Source organism: Physella acuta, unplaced genomic scaffold, assembly GCF_028476545.2.
Source record: "Physella acuta isolate Inbredline_101_S28 unplaced genomic scaffold, ASM2847654v3 ptg000093l, whole genome shotgun sequence".
NCBI classification, from domain to species: Eukaryota; Metazoa; Mollusca; class Gastropoda; family Physidae; genus Physella; species Physella acuta.
This window is the reverse complement of record NW_026731613.1, coordinates 1-8,739: the sequence shown is the minus strand read 5'-3', so window position 1 is coordinate 8,739 and position 8,739 is coordinate 1. Positions and strand designations below refer to the sequence as shown.

At 34.3% G+C, this 8,739-nt stretch overlaps 1 long non-coding RNA gene across 1 annotated transcript; it reads left to right on the top strand.

The window, feature by feature from the left end:
• Positions 1-6,622: 6,622 nt before the first annotated feature.
• LOC131929037 (uncharacterized) lies at positions 6,623-8,728 on the top strand. The gene is made up of 3 exons (XR_009383881.1): positions 6,623-6,729; positions 8,063-8,155; positions 8,521-8,728. It is a non-coding gene; the product is annotated as an uncharacterized LOC131929037 (long non-coding RNA).
• Positions 8,729-8,739: the final 11 nt, after the last annotated feature.

Below are 8,739 nucleotides of genomic sequence, written 5' to 3'. Positions count from 1 at the left end.
GCCAAGTTCAAGTGTCACTAGACCACACCCGTCTCAACTAAACGCCATAATTATTGTAAGTTCTATTCACCATAACACACACCTAATACCCAGTGTCTTCATGTATGTGTGCATGTGTGTTTTGTAAACATCCCCTGCCGTATTTGATCGATTGAAAACAAGCCCAAATGAGAAACAAATTGCTGGGGTATATTTAGCTGGTTAGAATTAGAAAACAGAGTGTGATGGCAGGGCTACAGATAGGAGAGTATGACATTTTAAAGCAAGAATGTGACAGACAATGTCAATGTGTCACTGACAGCAGTGTGTGACAGTGTTTGACAACATAGTGACACACAACATCGTGTGACAGTGACAACAGGGTGAGAGAAACGAGAGCTGTACCTGGGTCGTCTTATCGCAAGGGCTGGACGGGCATTTGCCCGGGGGCCTCAACAAACTCGTGGGGTGATATGATTTTCAATGCTACAACTGCAAAAACAATTTCACTTCCTCCCATTAATCACGCCGTGTTACGTAATCATTTACCATCATCAAAACATGAGCTACATTTTAATTTTCAACAAGAAAAACAATATTTCCTTAAATTTAAATTACATCACAAGGCGTAGATGTAATGTATACATCAAACGACGAAAAGATTCTGTTATATTGTCGTCGAAAAGATTTTGTTATATTGTGTTATTTGGTAAAAACGCTTAGAAATGGAACAATGTAACACAACACATTTTTCTAATAGTTCAGGCACATGTGAATTCTCTTGATTTTTAAAATTTAATTTCCATCGTGTACGGGGTACAGTAAGTAGTATTATGACCGGGAAAAAACCCACCTAAATTGATATCTTGTCAAAATCTTGTCACTAACACCTTCCTGGGTCGAAAGAACCTTGTATTACATTTTTGTCTGTGTGTGTATGCTTCTTGTGTGTGTCTGTGTTTCTTTCTGTGTGTTTGTGTGATAACACGATAACTTGTGTACTGTTTCAATCTGGTGGACGAAATTTTATATATATATATATATATATATATATATATATATATATATATATATATATATATATATATATATATACGTCGAAATGAGCGGTTTCCGGTAACCGGAAACAGTACTCTATTTCCAATTTCTTAAAAAACCATCACAATTTGATAATCGTATCCCCTATAAGACAGCATATACTGAGAAATTTTTGCCCCTCTGGGTTTTCTCAATTGGAAAACAAGCAAATCTTTCACAAACGTGTCTGCCATTTCTCTCGTTGGATACCACTGTAAGTGCTATCCGAACACCTACCGTTACATACAGATTTACAAGGAACCTTTAGGGGAACTCAATCCCGCTTTATTACACAATACAAGTTCTGACAATACAATTACAATTCTTTTCTGGTATATATATATATATATATATATATATATATATATATATATATATATATATATATATATATATATATATATATATATTAATATATAATTTAATTTAAAAATATTTATATTATCAGGGTAGGGGAGGTCGTGGTTGCAGAAAAGCTAAATAATTGTAAGGGTTTGTGGTCTATTGAAATGTTAAATAATTGTATTACCGTAAACGACAGAGGGGAGAGCATTTGATTGTTAATCTACAACAGACAGCTACATGAAAGTTACTGATAAACGTCCGTATGTTAAAATCCAACACACATAATTTCTCACTAAATTAGCTGAACTGACATTAATGGAGGAATTACAATCAGAAATACGTTGACTAATGCTCAGAAATCCATACACTAATACACACTGAAATTCAACCAGATGCCGCAAGTGAAATAAAAGTAAGAGTTACCTCCCCGTTGAGAAGGTTTATCTGTGTGGCTTATTGTTTGGCTTATTTATTTTATGTCTAATGGGATGTTTAATTAAATCATTAATGCGTGCTGCGGTGATGAACGTGGTGTATATTTTACAACAGAAGTTTGAGTGTGGTTGTATTGGGTCGATGTTTGCAATTAGTTTATCGACACGGTGTTTTCTGTCGGTAGGGATAAACATGGGGTTACAGCAGAGGCGTAGCGAGGGGGGGGGCGGCGGGGGGGGGGGGGGGTACATATGTCCCCGGGCGCCGACCTTAGGGGGCGCCAAAATGGGTTGAAAAAAATTAAAAGCTCATTTTAGCTGCAGTTTTGCGTTATAAATATAAAAATATATGGGGGGGGGCATTAAATTGAAAGTGTGTCCCCAGGCGCCGGGAAGGGTCGCCACGCCTCTGGGTTGCAGGTGGGGGGGGCGGAAATGACGAAACGCCAAGTTTTATTTCTGACGTTTTTTCTTCCGGGAAAGGGGTGCGGGACGACGACACTGGTTAAGGTGTGTATTTTCAATTAAATTATTTTTATTAATTTTCCTGGGGTGGGAGTGACGGGGTAGAAATGTGACGTGGAGTACATTCTGTATTTATTTAAAAAAAAAACACGCTGAAACCATTTTTTTTTGTTTTGTTTTGTTAGAATGATGTTTAAATAAAATGGAATGATGTTTGTGCGAAGTAGAATAATGTTTGTGCGAAGTAGAATAATGTTTGTGCGAAGTAGAATAATGTTTGTGTAAAGTTGATTGTGTTAAGTAGAATGATCTTTGTGTAAAGTTGAATGTCTGTGTGTAGTAGAATGTTTGTTAAAATCAAAAGATGTTTGAGGAAAGTTCAACGAGGTTTGTGTAGAGTACAGGATAAATAAAAATGGTAGTTGCAGTGAGGTTAATGCAATTAGTAATAAAACAGATAGTGTTAGTTACCTCACAAGGTAACTGTCTTTAACTTTTGAGGTAACTAACACTTCCGTTTTATTAATAATTGTAAAATACAATGATGTTTGTGTATAGTTGAATGATGTTTGTGTAAAGTACAATTATGCTTGCATAAACTGTATTAAGCAGCTTAACCTGAACTGATACAAAACTTCCAACGATTAATCCAAGCCTCGTTCCCAAAGTAAAAAAAAAATCCTACAATTTCAAAAAAAAAAAGTTTAAACTTCCTCGTGAACGTATTTTTAATTCAAACACTTTTGGGGGGAAACAAAACAATCCCACCAACCAAATTAGAAAAGTCCTCATACTTTCAATTTGGGGAACATACCCGCAAAACGATGACGTCACGCAGAGAGGGACACACACACACACACACACACACGGTAGCCAGGTAGCTGACCTGGATTTGACAAACGTGTCGGGGTTGGGTTATGAAGAGTTATGAAGAGGTTCCTGTACGTCACATCCGGTGACAATACCGGCTGTGTTGCGGTGAGCACACGCGAGGAGGGGGGGAGGGGTGACATTGATACCTGAGCGGAGGTCAAGGTCGAGTGCAAAGGTGCCAAAATAGTGTTTGTTTGGCGACGACTCTAGATAAGCTCACCCTTTGGCTGGTGTCTGGAAAGTACCTCATTAACAATTCGGGTTCTAAGGACCCACGATAAAACGAAGTTGTTTACGTCATGTGGCTTTGTGAAGCAAGTTAATATTTAAAGCCTGTTTGTGTCGACGTTGGCCTACTGGAAATATATAGGCCTAATCCGTGTTTCTATTTTTTTTTTACTTGTAAAATTTATTTATTTATAAATAATTATTTTAGCGTAAATGAAATAAATTTAATTTTATCTGGAATATTTCTTAAAAATTTAAAAAGCACACAAAAAACTTTTCTGTTTTAGTAGTTTTGGGAACCTACTTTGTGATGTTTGTAAATTATATCCAAAGCGAATTAATCATGAGTTCTACATTTTCCATTAACATTATTCCTTTCTTTTAGATTTTACTCAGTCAAACAACACACAACAAGTTTTGGCTATGACTGGGAACAGAAGCGCAAATATGCGCATATGGCGTAGGTTCTATTTTGTTCCCAGCCCGATAATCTTCTGCTAGGGCGGGTGTCAACAATACGGCTTAAAATAAACTTTAACCACAGGAGAGCTATCTTTTGCCCGTCGAAAACAATATTACAAATCCCAGAAAATGTATTCCTGCATACTGTATAACTATCAACCGATAAATGACTTTAGTATGTTTGTTGTTAGGCCTGAATATCAAATTAGAATCTGGAGGGTAGAGAGAACAATTAGTGTTTTAAATGTCATATATATATATATATATATATATATATATATATATATATATATATATATATATATATATATACAGGGGCGTAGCGGGGGGGGGGGGGGGGTGCGGACCGCACCGGGTGACACCATTTAGGGGGGTGACACCAAGGCAAAAAATAGCAAAATATATAGAGAAAAATTTGAGGGGTGGGTGGATTCTAACCACGACGTACGGCGAAGGCTAGTTTGTCCTATAAGTAACAGCTCGACAATATATCGTGACCGTCTTACTACAGTGACGTAGACTGGTTGGGAAAGGGGGGCTATGTTATGAGATTAGTGTGCAAGCTAATGAAATTGAAATTTTAAACAGCTGAATGTTAGGAACTAGACCAGGAAACTCCTAATGAAAGTTGACAGCGTTTTTTTTTTCGATTTTTACGGCTGTTTATTCCTTAAGCTTAACACTACAGTGAATCATGCATGTGTACATTTAAACATGATGATTATTAACATTTTGTGATGTACTTGAGGTGACAACGTGACTACACTGCGAGGTCACGATAAAGTCACATTAAGCCTTGAAAAAAAAAAGGTCGCTGTGACCGTCATGTCAGCATGATGCAGGGGCGGAACTACAGTGCCGCAGACCCCGCAATGCGGAGGAGCCCAGGCCGTTTAGGGGCCCACAGCCAACCATAATCCATTTTTTTATTGTTAAAAAAATTATTTTCTTGTAAAAAAAAAAAAAAAAAAAAAAAAAAAAAAAAAAAAAAAAAAAAAAAACATCTACTACAGAAGGGTTGTTCTACAGTAGCTAACACACGCTGTTTCGTAAAGGTAAAAAAATGTATAGCTACATGATTTGTAGTGTGAAAGATAGGCAAACGTTCGAACCACTTCCATGACTTATTTCCATTTTTTAAATAGTCAAATATGTGTGCTCTTGGTTAAGAAACTTTTTTTTCCGCACTAAACAAATAAAAAAGCAATTACTTCTTTTAATTATTATTTAAAAAATACATAATAAAGAATGACAGTATAAAAAGGAAATATATTAAAAACTAATAATATAAATACAAAAAAACTTTTAAAAAATAATATATATATATATATATATATATATATATATATATATATATACATACATATATATATATATATATATATATATATATATATATATATATATATATATATATATACACATATATATACAAATATTTATATATATATATATATATATACACATATATATATATATATATATATATATATATATATATATATATATATAGGCATATATATATATATATATATATATATATATATATATATATATATATATATATGGGGCCCAAAATTTTTTTTTTGCGGGGTGGCCCTTTTTTTCTAGTTCCGCCACTGGCATGATGTCAGGGATACAAAGGCCAGTAATGGTCAGAGACGCATTTATAAATGTTAGTTTAGTCCCGCCTAATGGTTTCCTGCTAAAAATTACTGTATACTGCATTCGAACTTTTATGCCCATTAAATTCTTTATTTACATTCTCAAGCCTATGTACCGGTAATTCTACGAGATTTTTAAAAAAATCTAAGCTTACTTCAAACAAGTCGGTAGGCCTATATCTAAACCTGTATTGGCTTTGTTCGAGAGGTTTTAAAGATGGAGAGAAGGGAGTGTTGGAACATCAGATCAACAGATTTAAGAAAGAAGAGAAATTTTAGAGTGAAAGACGTGGATGAAAACTTAAGCTTGCTGTTAATTGTGTATGTTATAAGCGTTAAACTAACGGAGAAGAAGTATTTGTCGGCATCCGTTCCGGCATTACAGTTAATAAAAAATGGAAGAATGAAAGAAAGAATGAAAGGAAGTATAAGTTAAACACAAAAGGGAATTTCCGAAAGTATTTGTAACAGCTAGCTAGCAGATGAATATCAATTGCCAACCGTTGAAAACTTATTGAATAAAGTACAAATCAAATTTTTGTATGGAATTAAATGCATTACTAAACATAAACATTTTAATATTCGAAATGGTTTAAGATATCGTTTCTGTAAGCAAATTAAAACCAAGCTCTATAATTGTCATTATGTCATTGTGTGACCGATCCAACCAATCGCGATGGCTAGATTTAAGTAGGGCCACGCTGACGCAGATATGAGTCGGAGATTCTCAAACACTAAAAATCTTCTCAATTAGCTCCTTATACAGAAACAATCATTCAGTGTAGAAATATGTGGAAAAACATCAGACACATTGGACAAGAAATATAATCTGAGTTTAAATAAGATTTTAAATTCTTAATACAGTCATGTATCACATTCATATCCATATCGTTGATAAGCCTGTGTGATTAATGTCATGATACAATAGTAGATATTTTTTTTTCAAATTCAACAATGCATAACATACATAGGGTATTATAATGGGGCAATTATTGTAGCATATCATTATAACAAAAACCCTAGTGATCAATATTACTGACGAAAACCTTTCTAGGAGAGTAAGGTTGTTAAATATTTAGAACCACTGAAGCAAAAGGGAGTAGCAATGGCCGCTAGAACCGTGGCAATGTCATACCGAGGATAGTTTTTCAAGAACTCGTTTCTATAATTGTTTAACTTAAAGAACAGAATGTGAATGTAAGGTGAGTGGATTAGTCATATACTTAAAATTTATTGGGACTCTAACTCTTTAAAACAATAGATAGAAAGAGAAAATGTTAAAATGTCAGGAAGTGTTATGGCAACAAGAAGATAGTTAGGACGTAGCTGGTGTGCAAATCGAACTGTAAAACGTTGTTTTTTTAAAAAAGTCTTTGCGTGCTAGCATACTAATTCAGTCATGTCTCTGATGTTTTTGTTCTTTTCATGTGGACAACATAAGACTATCAGTTGAATTTAATAGAGAGTTTTACGATTGGCACTCTGTTAAAACAAATGTTTGCGTTTATCAACGTTGTTTAGTCTTCTTCTTGGTTCTTAATTGTAACGTTGGGGCGGGATTTCTTGCAACACAATTCAGTATTGAATGTCAACTTGTTATGGTCCTTATAGACAGCCGACTCCGGTTACAGTCCTGCTTTTCTTTTTGGATCTACTTCCATATCTTCCATCCTAGAACAAACTAACTACAAGTGACCTTCTCTGGCTAGGCTATTACTTCCGGTCTAAACTTAGTAAATTTTTATTTCCTGCGAGTTGCTAAAAGCACATCCAGGGATATTTATAGATATTTTCAACCGTTCCACAATCCTATGCGACAACGCAGCCTTATAACTTCCGGTTACATCAACTAGGACAAAACTGCGGGAGAATTTGTATGAGGCTGCGCAGCTTTTGTATAGGCCTATTCGTCATTTTGTAACTTACCAAATTTTGTTATCGCGGCTATGTCCTCACAGCCTCCAGTCAGAGAAGAAACGGGAGTTGATGTATATGATATCAACTTAACCACCGAGGATGTGCGGAGTGTCTCTATTACTGGAGCACTCGGGAATTATGCTAGCGGTACGAACATTTGCACATGCAAAGTTTAGTCCCTCTATGTTTACATTACAACTTCGATGTTATGGAGTAGGATAGTTATTAAACATGTGACAAATTTACGTAGAATAACGTTCATGTAGAGTAGTGATGATGGTTATCGCGTTACGATGATTAAAGTATTTATATGTGTTAACTGTAGGCCTAATGAGCCTAATGTTTTCATTCAACAATAAGCCAATGAGATAGACGATACATTTTTAGAAAGTATGAAATAATTCCAATAATCTTTGGTTTCAAATTGTGAGATACTTCAGAGTTATATATTTTTCAGTTTGAATTATAACACTACAAGTTTCAGGTTTTAAATCTTAACTTAGTGGACATTTTTGATAGTGTGACTTATGTTTATTTCAATTAAATTACATGATCCGAGTCACTTGCAGTAGTCAACTCATGGAAAGTTTACATCATTTATATCTTGTGATTTTACAGTGCCATATAAACTGACAGAGATGGGTGTAACAGTGAGAAAAAGAAGACCAAACTCAGACAGGGACGATACAAGGCCAACAACTTAAAAATCAGGTTTGGAGCTTTGTTAATTAGGCTTTTTTTTTTCATATTAAAAAAAAAGTGATATTCTGGGAAAAAGAGATACACATATTGTTTCAAAGGATAGTACTTGGGTACCAGTGTAATAAACTCAGGGGGGTTATAGGGTAAATGATAATATCCTAATAATCTAGCACATTAGAAAAGGTATGTTTGAAATGGGTGAATAGCTATCAAGCCTAGCTATCAGCAAAAATAAAATTTGAACAATAATTACAAGCTTAAACATATATGTAAACATTTTCATCAATTTAAAAAGTATTTCCAAGAGTCTGCAATTACTTCTCAAAAATATATTTTAAAATTGTAATATTCTAATAACTTTTTTATGTTTTCAGGTGTGCCTGGAATTTCAAGTAGCCCATTCATTAGATGATAGAATACTTTTGTATCTTTATGTAAATATGTATATCAAGATTAGATGAACGCTCAAATGTGAAAACAGATTTATCACTCCAGTGTTCAGGAAAGTTTTGTTTTCAGTAAGCTGTCATAGTAACACCTATTTAAAGGGATATGATACTCATTTTGTTATCTTAATCAGATACAAAAAATTC